A 16,259-nucleotide genomic window follows, 5' to 3' on the forward strand; every position below is an offset into this window, starting at 1 on the left:
ACAAATGCCCAATTTCTGATTTTTCCAAATTGGTGATATAATATTTTATGTGTTTCCATGACAACTAAGAGCTTTATAAATTTTTTCTAGCCTCTGATATTTCCCAGAATGTATCTGCATTTCTGTACTTCTTTAATAATTGTGACCTGACACTAGTCACATAATTCTACCTGGTTGCATATGTGCTTCCTCTATGTGCCAAAGAGGAGTTATTGATACCTTTGTTTTATAATATAAGACATCTTAAATAAGTTTTTATGTATAATATATCTTAAATGCTCATTCACTCTGCTCAATAACTAGTTAAATCATTGCCAGCTTCTCATCATTTTTTTTCCTCCAAAGTTAGAAATAGTCACTAGTGTGATTGCTCACTCCAGGCACTTGTAATAACCAAATTGAGTTATCAAAACTAGCTGGGTTAATTAAAATTTATGAAGACAGAAGGGCAAGGTTTTTACTGAAATTTAGACCCATAATAAACAATCCCTAAGAAAGTATAAAGAAGGAAACAAAATGATTGAACAGAATCATCAAAGTAAAAAGTTACTTATTTGAAAATATGTACAAAACTTGGATTATTGTATACCTGACTTATCTAATGGCACCCCACTCCAGTACTCTTGGCTGGAAAATCCCATGGACGGAAGAGCATGGTGGGCTGCAGTCCATGGGGTCGTGAAGAGTTGGACACACTTTCACTTTTCACTTTCATGCATTGGAGAAGGAAATGGCAACCCACTCCAGTGTTCTTGCCTGGAGAATCCCAGGGAGGGGGGAGCCTGGTGGGCTGTAATCTATGGGGTCGCACAGAGTCAGACATGACTGAAGCAACTTAGCAGCAGCAGCAGACTTATCTAAGACAGACCTAATTCCCCTCAGCTGTCTGAGGTCACCTTCCATTTAGCTTGTGTCTCAGATTATTAATTGTTAATTAAATATAGTTATAAATAGTTGAACTCTGTTAATTTAGCATAAATTGGAGAAGGTAATGGCACCCCACTCCAGTACTCTTGCCTGGAAAATTCCATGGACAGAGGAGCCTGGTGGGCTGCAGTCCATGGGGTCGCTGAGGGTCGGACATGACTGAGCAACTTCACTTTCACTTTTCATTTTCATGCATTGGCAAAGGAAATGGCAACCCACTCCAGTGTTTTTGCCTGGAGAATCCCAGGGATGGGGGAGACTGGTGGACTGCCGTCTATGGGGTCGCACAGAGTCGGACACGACTGAAGCGACTTAGCAGCAGCAGCAGCATAAATTTGGCAAACCATTACTTTGCTTTTATACCCTCTCCCATGGTCTCATCTAGCAGTGTGTGCAACTGAACAGAATTCTCATTTTAACATGTGTTTAAATCTGAAATATGATCTGTGATAACTTGCTTCTCTTTGGCTATCTTTCCAGATACGCATGACTAATTCCTCCTTCAGAGAAACAGCATGCAGTGTTTTCTGATAAATTGACGTGTGCCTGACACAAGCAATAGGGTCAGCTAACATCTTCTGATCATGAAAGATACTTGGCACTATGCTCCTGCCATGCATTTGGTATACCAGCTAGCTGTGGTACAGCCTTCTTTGGTGGCTCAGTAGTAAAGAGTCTGCCTGCCAAGCAGGAGACTTGGGTTTGATTCCTCGGTCAGGAAGATCCCTTGGCGAAGGAAATGGAAACCTACTCCAGCATTTTCCTGCCTGGGAATTCCATAAACAGATGAGCTTGATGGGTACAGTCCATAGGGTCGCAAAAGAATCAACTATGATTTAGCAACTGAACAACAACAACTGGTTGTGCTATGGCCACGAGGCTACCTGTCAATGGGGTCAATGATTAAACATGGGAAATTACAGTTTATTTTATACATGAAATAGATATGACAAATATGTATGACCAATCTTTCCATGGCATGTATATAGTCTGAACATTCTGGTTACAACATTTTTCATTTTTAACACATGCAAATCTACAATTAATTATTGTATTGTTTAGTAACACTTTAGTTTTACAGTTAATTGTTTTGTTTGCAATTATTGTGCGGCAATGAACTACAAAGTTTAAAAGTTCATGTTTAATTAAAGTTATAAACATAAATTATATTTCGCAAGATCAATGTTTGTTAGCATTGATCATCTCTGATGGGGACTGTAGAGACCATATGGAAATGAGAAGTGACAACATGGGAATCAGGTAAGCAGTTATGATAAGAAGACTTATGCCTAAAAGTGAAAACTGAACACATCTTGAGAAAATGTGTTTTCATGCTGTGAAAGAAGAATTTTCATCTAGATCAAATAACTCCACTTTGAATTTCACATTTTCTTGACATATATAAAAACTGAGGCAATAGTTATTGAGGAATAACTATAAATTTTTGTATGCCAGGATGATCAAACTAAGTTAGAATTATAAAGACAAGTAACAATGTCTCAACACATCCCCACTTGTGACAGGCCTTTCTCGATGTGCAATGTGCATCTTCATTGTACATTAACCAGACCTCAAAGCAGGAGACTATAATTAACTTTTACAAAGAACAATCCCTTTCCTCAGACTCCAGAACTGTAGTTCTAAGGTTAATATTTTCTTTTTCATCCCTACTTGGGATAATAATGACATGAAAACTCACTCTGTACTTGCAAACCTGACCAAAACATCTTGGATGATCTTTATATATTAGTTATGGTGCATAATTCTCGGTCTCAAGTACGTGCATGAATGTGTGCTCAGTCGTGTCCTACTCACTGAGACCCCATGGGCTGCAGCCAGCCCAACTCTGCTGTCCATGAAATTTTCCAGGCAAGAATACAGGAGTGGTTGGCCATTTCCTCTACCAGGGGATCTTCCCAACCCAGGGATCAAACCCACATCTCCTGCATTGGCAGGTGGGTTCTTTACCACTGAAGCACCTGGGAAGTCCTCAAGAATGTATAATGTGGCATCTCTAACTCTTGATCTATAGAACAGTTCTCAGAGCTTCTAGAAGTCTGTCTCCTGAGTTATAATCCTCAGTTTAGCTCAAATAAAATTATTTTTTCTTCCTTCTTAGCTTGATTGCTATTTGATTCTTCATTATTGGGCTTCAGTTAGCAGACAAGCATAGAAAATAAGTAAATGATACCAGATTTCCATCAGTGATTTGACTTGAAACAGAAAATTATTTAATTCCCATACTGATTTGATATTTTCATTTCATTCACATAATTAATGTAGGCCTTTGGAATTTTAGTCTCTTGAAGGTGACATACCTGATATGTGAATGTTACCAGGATTTCAACTTAAATGTTCAGCCAGAAAAATAGAAGTATTTGTATTTGTAATTATAATAAAATTTTTAGTGGTGCCGAAGTTCATGATAACAAAAAAACTTCTTTTCATAAGTTAAAAAAAAAAAACTTGTGAGCAAAAATATATTAAAAAGTAATCGGAGGGCACACATAATTCATAGTTTTGTCCAAATAAACTGCATTGTTCTGCCAATTGGAATAAAAATAAGTTCAGTTCAGTCACTCCGTTGAGTCTGACTCTTTGCGGCTCCGCCAGCTGCAGCACGCCAGGTTTCCCTGTCCATCACCAACTCCCAGAGCTTACTCAAACTCATGTCCATCATGTCGGTGATGCCATCCTACCACCTCATCCTCTGTCATCCCCTTCTCCTTCCACCTTCAATTATTCATTCCCTGCATCAGGGTCTTTTCAAATGAGTCCATTCTTCGCATCAGGTATCAGAGTTTCAGCTTCGGCATCAGTCTTTCAAATGAATATTCAAAACTGATTTCCTTTAGGATGGACTGGCTGGATCTTCTTGCAGTCCAAGGGACTCTCAAGTCTTCTCCAACACCACCGTTCAAAAGCATCAATTCTTCGGCACTCAGCTTTCTTTATAGTCTAACTCTCATATCCATACATGACTACAGGCACAACCGTAGCTTTGACTAGACAGACCTTTGTTAGTAAAGTAATGTCTCTGATTTTTAATATGTTGTCTAGGTTTGTCATAGCTTTTCTTCCAAGGAACAAGCATCTTTTAACTTCATGGCTGCAGTCACCATCTGCAGTGATTTTGGAGCTCAAAAAATAAAGTCTCTCATTGTTTCCCCATCTATTTGCCATGAACTGATGGGACCAGATGCCATAATTTTAGTTTTCTGAATGTTGATTTTCAGGCCAACTTTTTCACTCTCCTCTTTCACTTTCATCAAGAGGCTCTTTAGTTCTTCTTTGTTTTCTGCCATAAGAGTGGTGTCATCTGCATATCTGAAATTATTGATAATCCTCCCAGCAATCTGATTCCAGCTTGTGCTTCAACCAGCCCAGCATTTCACATGATGTACTCTGCATATAAGTTAAATATAGTTTGCCAAATTTGCAAATATTTTAAATATACACAGCTAAGTAACTGAAATACAAAATTTTGTGGAAAATCTATCTAATTTTAAATAGAGCAATGGAATGTGTTTTAAACCTCTTTGTCTATCCCCAATCCTATTTTAGATGTTTGAAACTTTGAGGAACAACTGTGTAAAGTAATCCATGTTATCAACAATAATGCTGATTTTCATGACCCTTCTAAATTTAGTTTTGTGTTTTATGTCAAATAAATGAGAAGTCTTGAAAGCAGAAGAATATCTAATAAAATGCTGAATGAAAATAGGATGACTAACAATGTTTCAGAATCTAAATTTGGCAAAATATTCCAAAACATTAGAAAAACAGACTGGATATTTGACAAGTTTTGTTTTAAATTATAGTGAAAAAGTAGCTCCTGTGAAAATAATTTGTCTAAAATGTTTACAATTTCAGTCCAAAAAAATTACAAGCAGAAGTAGTTTCCATCAGGTTCTGCACTGTCAAGGTACTTCAGCTCCATTGAGTTATTTCACAATGAAAAAACATTGTCCACAAAGGAAGTGCTAAATTCATTAATCATAAAGTACAATATTGAAGGTTATATATAACACTTACTGCATAAAGTGAAGAAGAACTAAAGAGCCACTTGATGAAAGTGAAAGAGGAGAGTGAAAAAGTTGGCTTAAAATTCAACATTTAGAAAACTAAGATTATGGAATCTGGTCCCATCAATTCATGGCAGATAGATGGGGAAACAATGGAAAGAATGAGAAACTATATTTTGGGGGCTCCAAAATCACTGCAGATGGTGACTGTAGCCATAAAATTAAAAGACACTTGCTCCTTGGAAGAAAAGCTATGACCAACCTAGACGGCCTATTACTTTGCCAGCAAAGGTCCATCTAGTCAAAGCTATGTTTTTTCCAGTAGTCATAAATGGATGTGAGAGTTGACTATAAAGAAAGCTGAGCACCAAAGAATTGATGCTTTTGAACTGTTGGAGTTGGACTTTTGAACTTTTGGCATTGGAGAAGACTCAAGAGTACCTTGGACAACAAGGAGATTCAACCAGTCCATTCTAAAAGAAATCAATCCTGAATATTCATTGGAAGGACTGATGTTAAAGCTGAAACTCCAATAATTTGGCCACCTGATGTGAAGAACCAACTCGTTGGATAAGACCCTGATGCTGGGAAAGATTGAAGGTGGAAGGAGAAGGAGATGACAGAGGATGAGATGGTTTGATGGCATCACCGACTTGATGGACATGAGTTTGAGTAAGCCCTAGGAGTTGGTGATGGACAGGGAAGCCTGGCGTGCTGCAGTCCATGGGGTCACAAAGAGTCAGACACCCCTGAGCGACTGAACTGAACTGAGCTGAACTTTGAAGGCGACTTCTATGGATTTTATGTTTAAATTTTTACATAATAAAGACCATATATTTAAAAATATGTTATTCTGAACAATGTAAATGACATTGAACAGGGAATATTACAACTAAGAAATGAAAATAAATAAATATTTACAAGAATAACCAGTCATAATTTTTGATGTTTGAATATTCATTACCAGCAGGCACATTTGCTTTTAAATTTGCTTTAGTATTCATATATTTTTAAAGGAAATATGCTATTTTAAAGAGTTTTTAAAATAAGTCTTTTAGTTTATAATATAAAAAACATCTATTATATTGTCATATTTTATATAATTTTAATTATTTTGGGGTTATCCTTTCACTCTCCCGGTTTGAAGGATAATTTTTACAATCATCCTGTATCAAAGAGCAAAAATTCTGGTAAGATTGATGAAGAAGTAAAGAGAAGACACAATATTATTCTGAATGGAAAAACACAGGTCCACAGATAGAGCAGTCATTAATAATATCCTGTGATAATGATATTAGTAACTTAGTGCAACATTTAGAAACTTTGAAGAAATGGACAATTCTTTTAATATGTAACTTAATCTAACAGGTAAAATTAGATTGCATGAAGAATGCTGAGACTAAAAAAGAAACTTAAAGGTCAAAACTTTTGAGGAAGACAAATACTATTGCCATATGGTTTTCTAAGTGAGTTCTACAAGTTCTCACCTGATAGATCATCCCAATTTATACATGCTTTTACATAGATTAGAAAAGAATGACTTGTCAACTTATTTTATAAGAATAGTACAATCATGGAGCAAAACATAAGTACAGTACATGAAAAGAACATTATAGGCTGATGTTCTATAGAACATATAGATAGATTACAATTATCTTAAACAATATAACAGCCTAAATGCTACAGTGCATAAAAATGGTGATACACAGTACCTTGTGACTAAAGTGGAAAAACTTGGCCAACACTAATTTAGCCAAATGATTAAAGTCAGCGTCCTCTGTGATAAGTCATATTGAGAGCATATACCCTTGATAGAATGTGTTGAAAATGGTTTTCAACCTCTAGGATCTTCCTCCTCAAAATCCATAACCCCAGTCTCACCATAGAAAAATGTGGGACAAACTCAAATTGAGGGACATGCTACAAAATGTGTAATCAGTAATTCTCAAAACTGTCAAAAAAAAAAAAAAGAAAGAAAAAGAAAAGTCTGAGAAACTGTCATGCCTAGGAAGAGCCCAAGAAAACAGAGTGACTAAATATGGTAACAAAGTATCCTGGATGGAATCTTGGTACAAAAAAAGGAAATTAGGGGAGGGGTAGGAAACTAATAAAATGGAATTAAAGAATGAAGATTAATAATAAAAAAGGAATTCATTGAAAAAAATAAGAAACTTTAAGGAAAACAGTAATTTGAGTTTAAAACTGTTAGATGGTATCGATGATGTTTAAGTGGGCAGAAATCTATACTGATCCTAAAATTCCCAGTCACTAGTAGACACACTTCTTCATTTAGTCAAACACCAACCTATGTGCTGCTATGAAGGGATTGTTATGATGTGATTAAGCTCCCCAGTCTCCCTAATGTTGAGGAGATTATCCAGATGAACCTCACCTAACCTGGTGAGCTCATCCAGTTTCCAGCTAGTTGTAGAAAATAGGGAAATAGGCATGCACACTGGTTGTCCTGGACAAAAGTGTACACCCACATTGTGAACTGTCTGTGAGTGTTATGAGAAGGATCTGTGACCAGCCTCTGGCTGAGTGTTCTCTGGCCAACAACTAACATGATAATGGGAATATCCGTCACACAGGCACAAAGAAGTGAATTCTGCCAACAAGTGAGGTTGAAAGAGAGAACTCTGTCTCTGAGAAGGTTGATACCTGGATTTCAATCTGTAAGACCCTGAACAAAGTAATCCAGCCACAATCTACTACTCTTTGGACTTATAGAAACTGTGAGGTGGTAAGTTTCTGATGCTTTAAGCCACTGAGTTTGTGGTATTTTGTCGTGTGACAAATACAAATGTAATACAATAAAGTAATAAAGAGTAAGATATAAATAGTTACAGGACAAATATCCTCCAAAGGTAAGAATGGCATTCCATAAAGGAGAATACATACATGGTTAGTAAATGTTTAAAAGATATCTTTAACCACTTGAATGAGGTATGTAAATGAAATTCTAAAGAAATAATATTTTACACCTATTAAATTACCATTACTTAAGAAACTTTCAAATACTAATATTTGTAGATGATATGAATGAAGACTCTCTTATTCATTATAGGTAGAAATGTAACATATCCAAGAAAACTCTTATAAATGCTCAACATAAATCATGTGTTTAAAAGTTTAATGCAGTCCTGTTTTTATTAGAAAGATCTTGGAAACAATCAAAATGTCTATCACTGAAGAATGGGTAAATTAACTGTGGTGTACTCACACAATAGACTATTATGTAATAGCCAAAACAAATGTATCAAACCATATGGGTCAATCTTAGCAATATAGTTTGTGTGGGCTAGTCCCACAAGGTTATATCCATGCATATAATGATAAATAAAACAACCACCGAAAAAAAGTTTACTTAAGATTTTTAAAATGTTTTTATAGTAAAATTATATTTTACAAAAGCAGCAGACATATTTCTAGACTGTGGTTACCTCAAAAGGGGGTAAGTAGCAATTTGCAATAGGGAAGGAGCGCTGGAAGATGTTAATGACCATCAGCATTCTAGGGAATCACTTATCCATGGGTCCATGCTTGCCGTTATATTGAAATGAGACAAAAAATGGGAGGCGGGCAGGTCACAATGGATATGTATTAGAATCACTTGGGGAGATTCCAGAGTGCCCCCCCCACTTCTGATTTGTTATCTTTAAGATTCAAGTTACAAATCTGCATTGTTAATGAGCTCTTGTACAGATTAAAATGTGTATCTCCAGAATCCAGTGAATCCTTTACCATGACTTGAGAGGGGAGTCCACCATCCTTGAAAAGCTTTATGGTAGCTCATATCTGTAGAAAATCACATTGGGAACTGCTGCTATCAAACTGGATTTCCCCAAACTCAGTGAGGATGATGGAATTCCTGGGAAACAGGGACCCACACCTAGTCCCCAAAGACGAGATGGGCTGGTAGCTATAATGAACAATGAAGCCAAAATTGTAATCAGAAAGTCTGACTCATGGAAACCTATGACACTGGCCAATTGATTATGGTGACCCTAGAACTGAAATGGAGGGGCAGCCTGCTGAAGTCCTACAAGCCAAGGGAAAGTTAAGGCAACAGTCTTCTTTATGATTAATAACATTCTTAATTTAACAAACTGGACAGTTACAAAAAGAGGACTCAGCTGATAAGACAAAACATGTATACATTATGTAAATAAGGAGCCTCATTGTATCAGTTCAGTTCAGTCACTCAGTTGTGTCTGACTCTTTGCGACCCCATGGACTGCAGCACACCAGGTCTCCCTGTTCATCAGCAGCCCCTGGAGCTTGTTCAAACTCATGACCATCGAGTCAGCGATGCCAATGTAGGCCAGTCGGTGAGTCAGTGTATTCCTCAGGGTAAATAAATGTTGGTTTAGGGCAGAGAGGATGTATAGTCTACCTTTACACGTTTGAAATATTGTCATAACATGGAGAGTAAAATTTCATTATGTAATTATGAAGACTAGAACCAATGGATAGAAAGATAGGTGAATACTGAATATCAAACATTTTAAAAACTTTAAATATTAAACTAATTCCAAAAGAAATTAGTTACAATGAAGTCATTTCAATAGAAATTGCAGTTATCAGAATTTGTAGATATTTTTCAGTTGCTTTAGAAGTCAAATAAGATGACCTTTAAGTACTGATGATAAGATTTGATTTCTTATATTCTTCTAACAATAGAACATTAAAACAGAAAACAACATATTCACCCTCTTCACTTCTACATATAAAACATAAGAGAACACACCTTTTATATAATTCCACAAATGACGTTTGTGTTTTTGTTTTTGAATTTTGAATACCCATATCTCTTCCAAAAAGGAAAAAAATATCTCAAATGTCAAGTGTTTTCCTTTGCGCTAACAATGAAGCAGAATTAGTGAATACTCCTTTTTTTCAGGTTTGTGACTCATTTTTCAAATTGTAGTGAAAAACACATAAGATAAAATTTATAATTTTAACTATTTTTAGGGCACAATTCAGTAGTTCTAAGTATATTTACACTGTTATATAACAAATCTCTAGCACATGTTTTCATCTTATAAAACTTTATGCCCATTGACAACAACTCCCCTATGTTTTTCTCCAAAGCTCCTGGAAACTATCACTTTATTTTGTGTTTCTATAAACTTGGCTATTTTAGATACATTATATACATGAAATTATGCAATATGATTTGTTCATTTCACTTAACATAATGTCCTCAAAGTTCACCCACGTGGCAAAATGTGACAAGATTTCCTTCATTTTTAGGGATGAAAAATATTTCATCATATGTATATAGCATATTTTCTCTCTCCATTCATACCCTGGTGGGCATTTGGGTTGGGTCCTCCTCATGAAAACTATGAACAATGCTATAATGAAAATGGGTGTGCAAAATCTCTTGGAAATCTTGTTTTCAATTATTTTGAGTGTGTGTATATATATACATATATATATATATGCAGAAGTGGGAATGCTAGAACATATGGTAACTTTTAATTTTTTTAGGGAGCTTCATATTGTTTTCTACAGTGACTGTTGTTGTTATTCAGCTGTGTCCTACTTTTTTTGACCCCATGGACTGAAGCACGCCAGCCTTCCCTGTCCTTCACCATCTCCTGGAGCTTGCTCAAACTCATGTCCACTGAGTCCGTGATGTCATCCAACCATCTCATCCTCTGTTTTCCCCTTTTCCTCCTGCCTTCAATCTTTCCCAGCATCAGGGTCTTTTCCAATGAGTCAGTTCTTCACGCCAGGTGGCCAAAGTATTGGAGTTTCAGCTTCAGCATTAGTCCTTCCAATGAATATTCAAGACCGATTTCCTTTAGGATAGACTGGTTGAATCTTCTTGCAGTCCGACGGACTCTCAAAAGTCTTCTCCAACACCACAGTTCACAAGCATCAATTCTTCTTCATTCAGCTTTCTTTATAGTCTAACTCTCATATCCATACATGACTAATGGAGAAACCATAGCTCTGACAAGATGAACCTTTCTTGGTAAAGTAATGTATCTGCTTTTTAATATGCTGTCTAGGTTGGTCATAGCTTTTCTCCCAAGGAGCAAGTGTCTTTTAATTTCATGGCTGCAGTCACCATCTGCAGTGATTTGGGAGCCTCAAAAAATAAATTCTTTCATTGTTTCCATTATTTCCCCATCTATTAGCCATGAGGTGATGGGACTGGATGCCATGATCTTAGTTTTCTGAATGTTGAGTTTTAAGCCAACTTTTTCACTCTCCTCTTTCACTTTCATCAAGAGGCTCTTTAGTTCTTCTTCATTTTCTGCCATAAGGGTGGTGTCATCTGCATATCTGAGGTTATTGATATTTCTCCCAGCAATCTTGATTCCAGCTTGGCATTTCATCCAGCCTGGCATTTCTCATGATGTAGTGCATATAAGTTAAATAAGCAGGGTGAGAATATATAGCCTTGGCTTACTCCTTCTGGATTTGGAAACTTTCTGTTGCTCCATGTCCATTTCTAACTGTTGCTTCTTGACCTGCATACAAATTTCTCAGGAGGCAGGTCAGCTGGTCTGATATTCCCATCTCTTTCAGAATTTTCCACAGTTTATTGTGGTCCACATAGTCAAAGGTTTTGGCATAGTCAATAAAGCAAAAGTAGATGTTTTTCTGGAACTCTCTTGCTTTTTTGATGATCCAGAGGATGTTGACAATTTGACCTCTGGTTCCTCTGCCTTTTCTAAATCCAGCTTGAAAATTTGGTAGTTCACAGTTCATGTACTGTTGAAGCCTGGCTTGGAGAATTTTGAGGATTACTTTGCTAGTATTTGTGATGAGTGCAAGTGTGCGGTAGTTTGAGCATTCTTTGGCATTGCCTTTCTTTGGCTTCCCACCTGCTATCTATTTTACACATGACAGATTTTATATGTCAGTGCTACTTTCTACATTCGTCCTACTCTCTCCTTCCTCCGCTGTGTCCACACCTCCATTCTCTACATCTGCATCTCCATTCCTTCTCTGCAAATAGACTCATCAGTGTCTTCAGGTTCTTTCAGCAATGATTTATAGTTTTCAAAGTACAATTCTTTCACTTCCTCGGTTAGGTTTTTCCCTTTATATCTTATTTTTTAGATAATATTGTAAATGGAATTGCTTTTTTAATTCTACTTTTGGATTGTTAATGTATAGAAATGCAACTGATTTGGAGGACATAATGGGGCATAATAACTTTGTATATTGCAAATTTGCTGAATTAATTTATTAGTTCTAACAGTTTGTGTGTGTGTATCTTTGGGTTTTCTACATGAAAAAATAATGCCCTATGTAAACAGAGATAAATTGATTATTTCTTATTAGTTTGGATATGATTTTTTTTTCTATCTGATTGCTTGAACTTTCAGCGGCATGTAGGGGAGAAGTGGTAACAGCTGACATCCTGGCCTTTTTTCTGATGTTGGAGAAAAGGATCTGTCAGCCTATTCTCATAAAGTATGATGTCAGCTGTAGTATTTTTTCATGTATGATCTTTATTTTGTTAAGGTAGTTTCCTTCTATTCTTAGTTTATTAAGTATTTTTTATCATACAAGGGTGTTATGTCAAATATCTTTTATACATCAAGAGCTAATCACATGTTTCTTGTCCTTTATTCTGTTGATATGACAAAGTTTATTGACTAATTTTCTTATGTTGAACCACCTTTTCATTCCAAGAATAAATCTCAATTGATTATTATGTATAATTCTTCTGATGTGCTTTTGAATTTGATTTACTACTGTTTGTTGATGATTTTTTTCTCTAGTGTTTTGTTCATTTCGCCCTGTTGTGTCTTTGTCTGGCTTTTGTGTTGAAATAATGCTGGCCTCCTAAATGAGCTTCGAAATCTTTCCTCCTTTTCAAATTTTTGAAAGAGTTTGAGGATGGATGCTGTCTCCAGGAATCTAAATAATAAATTTCTGCTTTTTATAAGCCATCCAGTTAATGGTATTGCTAAAATAGCAGCCTGAACACATTAATGCAGAAATTGGTTCTGAGAAGTAGGGATGCTTCTGTAACAAATACCTAAATACATGGAAGTGGGTGTGGGACAGGATAATGGTTAGAGACTGAACTAGTTTTGAGATGCATACTAGATAACACGCTACTGCTGCAAATAGAACTTCATAGGTGATTTCAGTGAGGATGCTGTTGGAAAAAAGGATTGTTTTTGTTGTTTTGTCACTAAGTCATTTCCGACTCTTTTCCAACCCCACAGACTCTAGCCTGCCAGGCTCCTCAGTCCATGGGATTTACCAGGTAAGAATACTGGAGTGGGTTGCTATTTCTTTCTCCGGAGTATCTTCCTGACCCAGGAATCAAATCCAGGTCTCCTGCATTGGCAGTTGGATTCTTTACCTTAGCTACCTGGGAAGCTTGAAAGCGAAAGTCATTCAGTTGTGTCCAACCCTTTGCGACCCCATGGACTGGGGCCTGCGAGACTCCTCTGTCCATGGAATTCTCCCAGCCAGAATACTGGAATGGGTAGCCATTACCTTCTCCGGGGGACTTCCCAACCCAAGGATTGAACCCAGGTCTCCCACATTGCAGATGGTTATTTACATCTGACCCACCAGTGAAACCTTATGAAAGAAAATGAAGAGGAACTAAAAAGCCTCTTGATGAAGGTGAAAGAGAAGAATGAAAAAGCTGTCTTAAAACTCAACATTCAGAAAACTAAGATCATGGCATCCGGCCCCATCACTTTATGGCAGATAGATGAGGAAACAATGGAAACAGTGACAGACTTTATTTTGGGGGGCTCCAAAATCACTACAGATGGTGACTGCAGCCATGAAAGTAAAAGATGTTTGCTCCTTGGAAGAAAAGCTATGACCAATCTAGACAGCATGTTAAAAAGCAGAGACATTATTTTGCAACAAAAATCCATCTAGTCAAAGCTATGGTTTTTCCAGTAGTCATGTATGGATGTGAGAGTTGGACCATAAAGAAGGCTGAGTGCTAAAGAATTGACTCTTTTGAACTGTGTTGTTGGAGAAGACTCTTGAGAGTCCCTTGGACAGCAAGGAGATCCAACCAGTCCATCCTAAAGGAAGTCAATCCTGAATATTCATTGGAAGGACAGATGCTGGAGCTGAAGCTCCAATATTTTGATCACCTGATGCAAAGAGCCAACTCATTGGAAAAGACCTTGATGCTGGGAAAGATTGAAGACAGGAGGAAAAGGGAACAACAGAAGATGAGATGGTTGGATAGCATCATCGATTCAATGGACATGAGCAAGCTCCAGGAGATGGTGAACGACAGGGAAGGCTGGCGTGCTGCAGTCCATGGTGTCACAAAGAGTCAGACAAAACTGAGCAACTGGACAGCAACAACAACCAGGGAAGCTGGAAAAAAGAATAGCTGCAGAGAAAGTGTTAATCTTCTTAGTGAATATATAAGTAATCATGTAGGTAAAAAATATGGCAGTGAAAGTTATCATGATGTGGTCTCAGATGGAAATAAAAATATGTTACTGGACAATGGAGTAAAGGTTACCCTTGCAACAAAATGGCAAAACTTGGTCTATTTATGTTTTAGTGTTCTGTGAAAAGTAGAACTTACGAGCAATGAAATGAATATTTAGGTAAGGAAATTTCCAAGCAGTTTGTTGAAGGTATAGCTTGACTCCTTATAGTAAAATGAAAGAGAAGAGAGATGATTTTAAAATGAAAATTTTAAGCAAAACTAAAAGATTCAGAAAACTCTCAGTTTAACCAATTGTAACTAAGGAAAATGGGACAAAATGAATGGAAACTATTGGACTTCCTAGACTCTACAGGGCTGAACCTTAGAAGTAAGCTGTGAACCTATACTATTCTTTAAGACTAGGGGAAAAGGACCCTTAGTAGCAATTCAGAAACCATCAGATTGCCGGACCTACCACAGGATCAGCGTGTGTAGGCCCGGGGCAGATGTGCCTCCCCCTTAATTTCAAAGGCATGGATCGAAGCCCAGTAGAGAGCCCATGCAGAGACCTGGGAGTGGATTCTCACTCCAGAAGAAGTCCAAGATGGCATGGACAGATACTGCAGAGAGACACAGCATGGGAGAAGCCACAGCAGAAAGCCACAGCATGGGCTACGGGGATGGGGTGCTACCTCAGTGAGTCCAGAAGGTCATATCTTTATGTATCTGAAAGATGGGACTGAACTCCAGTGGGCCTGTAGGAGAGAGTATAAAGCCCACAGGATTATTCTTGAGCTTTAACTCTCATAAAGTTTGCTTTGCTACATTTTGTATATCCTTGTGACCCATCACTCTTTCCTCCTTTCCTTTTTCTCCATTTTTGAAAGGGAATGTCTATCCGATGCTGATCCTACCATTGTATCTTAAAAAATAATGTTTGGTCTCACAAGATCACAACTGAAGTGGAATCTTTCCTCAAGTATCTTGTGCCTCACCCACACTTTATTTAGGTGTTATTTCCATGAAACATTAAATTTTAGAGTCTAGGGTTGATGCTAGAATGAGTTAAGGTTTTTGGAAGTTGTTTTGATGAATGTATTTTGCATGTGAGATGGACATAAATTGGGGGAGCAAGGTACAAATATTATGGATCAAAAATGTATGTCTCCACCCCCAAATTAATTTGTTGAAAACCCACCTCTCAATGTGATGGTGTTAGGAGGTGATGCCTTTGGAAGGTAATAAGGAATAGATGAAGTGTAAGCCAAGACCCCTTGTGAATGGGATTAGTGCCCTATGAGAATCTCAGTCACTGTCTGTGGTGATTTTGGAGCCCAAGAAGACAAAGTCTGTCACTGTTTCCATTTTTCCCCCCATCTATTTGTCATGAAGTGATGGGATGGGATGCCATGATCTTAGATTTTTGAATGTTGAATTTTAAGCCACCTTTTTCATTCTACTCTTTCACTTTCATCAATAGGCTCTATAGTTCCTCTTCACTTTCTACCATTAGGGTGATTTCATCTGTATATCTGAGGTTATTGAGATTATGGCCATTATTTCTACCATCGGCTCTATGCCCTCTTCTCTCATTCTTCTCCCTTTGGGACTCCTATAATGCACAACTGATCTACATAATAGTATTCCATCAATTCTTTAGGCTGTCTTTCTCACTTTTTAATCCATTTCCCCCCCTCTTCCATTTGGCTATTTAAAGTGATTTGTCTTCAAGTTTGCTGATTCTTTCTTCTGTTTGAAGTCTGTTGAATCCCTAGTGAATTTTTCAATTCAGTTATTGTATTTTTTAGTTCATACTTTTTTGTTTAGTTGCTTTTTATAATTTCTATCTCACTGATATGCTCATCTTGTTCATGCATCTTTTCCCTGAGTTTGTCTATTTATCTGTGTTC

The 16,259-nt window shown here is 37.1% G+C and overlaps 1 long non-coding RNA gene across 1 annotated transcript in view; it reads left to right on the forward strand.

Annotated features, from left to right (window-relative positions):
* Positions 1 to 13,197, forward strand: part of LOC123332434 — a 28,663-nt gene extending 15,466 nt beyond the window's left edge. The window contains exons 2-3 of the long non-coding RNA XR_006549223.1: positions 7,544 to 7,695; positions 13,157 to 13,197. This is a non-coding gene — a long non-coding RNA (uncharacterized LOC123332434). The remainder of the gene's footprint in view (positions 1 to 7,543; positions 7,696 to 13,156) is intronic.
* Positions 13,198 to 16,259: the final 3,062 nt, after the last annotated feature.

Source organism: Bubalus bubalis, chromosome 3 (assembly GCF_019923935.1).
Source record: "Bubalus bubalis isolate 160015118507 breed Murrah chromosome 3, NDDB_SH_1, whole genome shotgun sequence".
Classification (NCBI taxonomy): domain Eukaryota; kingdom Metazoa; phylum Chordata; class Mammalia; order Artiodactyla; family Bovidae; genus Bubalus; species Bubalus bubalis.